Source organism: Panthera onca, chromosome C1 (assembly GCF_046562875.1).
Source record: "Panthera onca isolate mPanOnc1 chromosome C1, mPanOnc1 haplotype 2, whole genome shotgun sequence".
Lineage (NCBI taxonomy): Eukaryota > Metazoa > Chordata > Mammalia > Carnivora > Felidae > Panthera > Panthera onca.
The window spans coordinates 120040935-120046974 of record NC_138346.1 but is presented as its reverse complement, the minus strand read 5'-3'; the positions used below and the strand labels follow the sequence as shown (position 1 = coordinate 120046974).

General features: G+C 38.8%; 1 pseudogene; it reads left to right on the top strand.

The window, feature by feature from the left end:
• Nucleotides 1-3859: 3859 nt before the first annotated feature.
• Nucleotides 3860-4511, top strand: LOC132670925 (eukaryotic translation initiation factor 3 subunit E pseudogene; annotated as a pseudogene).
• The last annotated feature ends 1529 nt before the right edge of the window (nucleotides 4512-6040 follow it).

Genomic DNA, 6040 nt, shown 5'->3' with positions numbered 1-6040 from the left:
CACGAGCAGTGGAAGGGCAGAGAGGGAGACACAGAATCCAAAGCAGGCTCCAGGCTCTGAGCTGTCAGCACAGAGCCCAACGCAGGGCTCGAACTCACAGACTGCGAGATCATGACCTGAGCCAAGATCAGATGCTTAACCGATTGAGCCACCCAGGTGCCCCTAAAGTACATTTAACTGGCACATTAGGTACAAAATGAGAACCTGCCCAACGTCCAATAACAAGCAATTAATGGCAGACACTGAATACAAACCTATCCAAACCAAGTTCCAGGATCCATGTTCTGTTGGTAGCCCACACCACTTCTGAAGTCCCAGAACCAGTGTAACAAAACAGGGAACTGGAAGGTCCCTACTGAATGTGATCATGTAAATCAGGTAGCAGATCAGAAAAAGCAAGAGTTTTAGTCACATCATATAAAAGTAGGAACAGGATAATCATTGGTTTAGGTATTGGTAGATAGATACAGCTAAAAACTAGTATCTTTTTGCTAGAAAACAGTATTTGTGGCACATAAAGTGGGTGAAATATTAATAATCAGAATATTTGAAGAACTAAAAGAAAATGGTGATCAACTCATTAAAAAATGAGTAAAAAACATGAATCAGAATTTCATGGATTAGAAAACGCAAATGATCCTTAAATATATCAAGATATTCAATTTCATTAATCATCAGAAAAGATGCAAATTAAAACACCACAGTGATATCAGATTTTATCCACCCCCCATCCCCCCCACCCCAGATCAACAAAAATTTGAAAAGTTGAAAGCACCAAGAGGCAGCTAGGATGTAAACCAATTCTTCCTTATTAGAAGAGGGAGTATAAATTGATACAACCACTTTGAAAACGTTTGACATTATCTAGTGAATCTGAACATACTTATACTTTGTGACTAGAAATTCAAGTCCTACATATGTATATACCCTGGAAATAAATTCTTATACATGTGTTTGTGAAGACACATGTACAAATGTCCAAAACAACATTGTTCATAGTAACAAAAAGGAAAAACCCAAATTTCTATAAACAATAGAATGGATAAATAAATTGTGGCATGTTCGTAAAATGGAGCTCTATGTAATAGTTGAAATAAATTATCCATTGCATTAACGTGGGTCAATCTCAAAAGCAAAGATTTTAGAGAGAAGCAAATAGCAAAGAATACACGCAATATGATACAGTTTATATAAAATTTGAAACCAGGCAAAACTAAAGGATCTGCCTCATGGAGATTCTTCTATAGGTGATAAAATTATGTGAAAGCAAGAAAATAGTAACACAAAATTCAAGATAGTGACTATTTCTAGAGTGTGATCAGGAAGGGGCATTGAAGGGGCTTTTGAAAATTCACTGGTAGAAGTTCTAGTTTTTAAATTGAGAGGTGATTGCGAGATGTTTGCTTTATCATTATTCTCTAAATGGTACATATATATATATTTTAAAGCCTTTCGTATAATTATTCACAATGAAAACTTTTAAGCAATAAAAATCTTAACCTAAGGAAGTAACAACTGCACATTTTTACAAAGAATTCCTGTAGATTCTTTGCCAGCATAAGTGGGCTTCAGAAAGGAGGCTCTCCCGCAGGTGCCAGCAGGAAAAGGAGAAAGTGTTCATGGCAATTGTCCATGGTGATTAGGATCCAGTGCAGAGTTCCTCTCCACAGCTAAAGTCTCTTTACACCTGTCCCTCATAATCCCAAACCTGAGACAGCAAGCAAGGAACTGAAGTTTTTTGCATTGACATTAATTGAAAATTATGCTTCAAGGCTTCAAAATCAATTCCAAGCTAGGTGCATGTTCTAAAACCCATTAACAGCTGCGGGGCAATAAAAAGAGCCCCAGACTTGGAATTGGAAGTTCAGCATTTGAGTTCAGGTCTGCTGCCTCCCAGCTATGCTACCTGAACAGATCTCTGTCTCTAGGTCTTTGTGAATGGCTGACTGATTCTTAAGAGTAGGCTGACTCCCTAAAATGGTCTCTAGAAGGACCAAGTAAGAATTGTATGAAATCTCTTTGTAAACTGCTAAACAATGTGTAAATGTAAGTAAGGAGCCTTAATTGTAAGCTTAGAAGGTATACCCTGAGTTTCTTTTATAAGAGATCCAGCTGTGAGGTTAGAGATCTTTGTATTCCCTTTCCAGACCTAGTTGCTGACTCCAGACAAGAAACATAATCTCTCTGAATTTTGGGTTTTTAAGCTGGAAGATTGGATTGGTTAATACTACCTACCTCTTGGTGTCATTGTAAAGGATTAAATAAAATAATGCATGTAAATATTTAGACCTATCCCTGGAAACTTAAGTGTAAAGTAAATGTTAATTGCTATTGTGTGCAATGAAAATCTTTCATTGGGCTTGTCTACACAAGTTAGACATTCTCTTTTCCTAAGATCATGAGAGTTTTCTCATGAAATTACTGAAAATTGTGTTAGTCTCAAAATTGAAAAATGAATGGCCAATGTACACATATACATAGCTGTATCCAAAAACTCACCTATTCAGTAAATAGTTATCACTTTTGAGCCCACATACCTGGTGCCAGTCAGTATGTAGACATTTTATAAACATAAACTAACTTAGTCTTTACAACAAGCCTACCAGGTGGTTATTTTTGCCAATTCTTAGAAAAGAAAGCTAGACTCAGAGAGGTTACAGAATTTGTGTATGGTCACACCACAAATCAGAGATAAAGCCAAAATTTCAGTTTAAGTATCTCACTGCTGGTCTCTTGATCCTCTTTTCCTTTTCTTTCAACTTCTTGTCTTTCACTTTATTCTCAATCCTTCTTCCTTTTCTTTCACTGCTCAAAGGTTTAAAATAACAATGCTCTAACTCAAATGCAAATAGTTTATAATTGGTGCTAATTAACGCAAGCAAAATCAGTTTGTCCTGAATGTTTGTGCTGTTGGTAGTAGGTAAACTGCTAAACAGATTGAGTAGGCACATAGTCTGTGCTACTTTAACTGCTCATGCCTCCCTGCTTTGATAGATACTAACAAATGAGGTGCTTTTGTAGGGTGTGAGTACTTGCCTTTCTTGTGCCTTCAGCTTCTACATGTTCAGGCCAATCTAGGATCAGTTCAGTCCTATGGATTCCACATATTGAGGAAGAGAACTTTGAGAATTTATAACCACTCATCATCCAAGCATCAATCAAATACTTATTGAAAACCACTTTTGAGGAAGGAGTTGAATGAAGTAATAAAGACAAAAATGAAGCAGACCTTTTTTTTTTTTTAAAGCAAGATGGTGGAGCAGAACCTGACTTCTCACCTTGTACATCATTTGGATGGGGATCTAGATTTTCTGCTTTCTTTTAATGAGGAAGATATACAATGAAAAATAAGTATTATGAGGGAAATCGGATCTTTTTAGTGGTGCTAATGTGGTAAACTCTGCTGTGGATCTCACAAAACCTTTATTTTGATAGTATCTTCATGCTTTGGAAAAAAGAAAAAACAACACAGTTGTTGCACAACTGAGACAACTTCAGGCAGAAATGGAACTAATTGTAAAGATTTTCGAAGATCAAAAAACTACAAAGTAAATGCAGTCAACGAGAGACAGATGGATGCTGTTTGGCAACCTAGCTTTGAACAGGATTTTAAGCAGCATTATTATAGACAGGCTCTCAGGTATGCAAAATTCCAATATGACTGTAGCAATTACTTAGCAATGGCAGGAAATCTTTTTCAGAGTATGTTTCAGTAATGGATAGAAATGCTTTTGAGTTCACGCTGAAGAAAACAGTCCTCTGAAATTCTAATGCAGTCATGGAAGGCCTCACATGATGAAGAGGAAACATAGATAAAAATTCTGTCATTCTTCTACTCTTGTCTCATCATCAGTGAACATGGCCCATTCACTGGTCTCTTTGTTCTTTAATTAGCCCCAAAGCAGTTAATAATATTATTAGTCTTTTCTTTACCAGCCACAATATCTTAAAACAATTCAGACCATGTGTGCCTATATTCTCCACTGTTTGACTACAGCAGTCATAACAAACATGTTGGAAAATACAAGCAGGGACTAAAAGACCATCAAAGTTGTTCAGTGAGAGTCTTTCACATATAAAGACCCTATTTCAGTTTGTTGAAGGAGGAGATGTGAGTAGGTGCTTATGGACTTCGTGCTGGTTGGTCTTGAGGATTTCCTTGAAAATGCTTCTCTTTTCATATTTGAGACCTTTGATTGCATCTAGCAGTGTATCAGCATTAAATATGCTGACAGAGAAACTGAACATGACCCTAGAAGAAGCTGAATTTATTAGAAATACAAGATTGATTCTAAAATAAGCCATGTGGTCTCACCTCATCCACAAGTAATCAAAAAGAACAAAGTCTCTCATTTACAAACCAGATATTGGCCGTAAATATGGAGAAGCAGCTTAATCAGAATGACGGGACAGATGCTCTCAATTGGGCAACTCGGGACGTTGGCTCTATAGTGCACCAGATGTGTCTCCCCCAAAACCCATATATTGAAACCTTAATCCCAATGTTATGATATTTGGAGGTGGGACCTTCAGGAGGTGGTTAGGTCAGGAGGTAGAGCCCTCGTGAATGGGATTAATGCCCTTATAAGAAGAGGCCAGAGAGCTAGCTCACTCCACCATGTGAGGATACAACAAGAAGTCAGCCATCTGCAGTCCTGAAGAAGGCTCTAACCAGAACCCGACCATACTGGCACCATGATCTTGGATTTCCAGTCTCCAGTGCAGTGAGAAATGAATTTCTGTTGTTTATAAGCCACCCTGCCTATGGTGATATGTTATAACAGCCTAAACTGACTGACACCCCCTACTGAACAGTTATAAAAGAAATACATAGAAATTCAGTATCATAAACCCATTATTAAAGAGTATTATACATTTTAGAAGTAATGAAAATATTGTGTAGAAATTTGGGGACAGGGAAATAAATCAGACCTGGATCCTATTCTCCAATCATCATCTAATAGAGAATGGAAATTTAAAATGGCATAAAAGATGATAGAGTTAGATTCTGCAGGATTTCAGGAGATGAGAAAATCCTTTAAGCTGGAGGAATCAATGGAAGATTCATGAAGAAATGGACATGTGATCTGGGCATTGAAGGATGGTAGGACTTGATATATGGAGGAGAGAGGAAAGAGAAAAAAGAAAGCAAAGCTACAGGGGAGACATGGCTTTTGTAGATCAAACTACCTCTTTGACTTGATTGGAAGGCACGTAAAGAACATTAGCAGGCCATTAGTGCAAGAAGCTAAGCAGAACTAAATCACAAAGGTCCTGAAGCCTGGTCATAACATGGCACAAAGCAGCCCTCCTCTAGCTCCCCTTTTAGCCTTCTTGCCAACAGGATTCTTTCCAGAAAGTTCCACTTACAGCTCCCCACTCAATGCCATGGCCTTACTTAAATCAGGCCTGACACCCAACACCTCTCTCCTTTCTTCCCCAAGACATTTCCCTTCTAGCTTTGACAGGATGTACGGCTACAGAGCAGCCTGAGCACCAAGTTCCCACTTTTGCAGATCTTACAGAGAAACTTGTGGTGTGGCAACCTGCCAGACCCTGATCACTTAGCCAAGGGAGCCCGCCATGGGGGAGTTAATCTGACGTGCAGAATGAGCTGTGAGGCTCCCTCTCCAAAGACACTACTAGGGCGTCAGTGCTAAATTGTACCTGACATTTAATTCCAGCTTTGGGCAGTTCTGTGTGAAACTTGACTTCACTGAGACATTGATCAGCCCATAGCTCTTCATGAGCTTTGACACAATCAATTTTCTCCAGTGGATTGGGCGATCATTAGCTGACTTACAGAAAGGCCTGGGTCACGCACAGCTTTCTACAGGCCTCGGAACTGCACGCCGTGAGGAAATGATGAAAAATTGCTGCTGGCAAGTGACTGCCCCTTTCCCTGCAGAACATAACCAACCAGAGTCTATGAAGAGCAGACCCACCTTCAACCTCATCGTCTCTGGGTCTTTGAGAGGGTTAAGAAAATCATCTAGTTGATTTAGGAAAAGGGGGCAAAGTTGGATGAGACTCTAGGCAC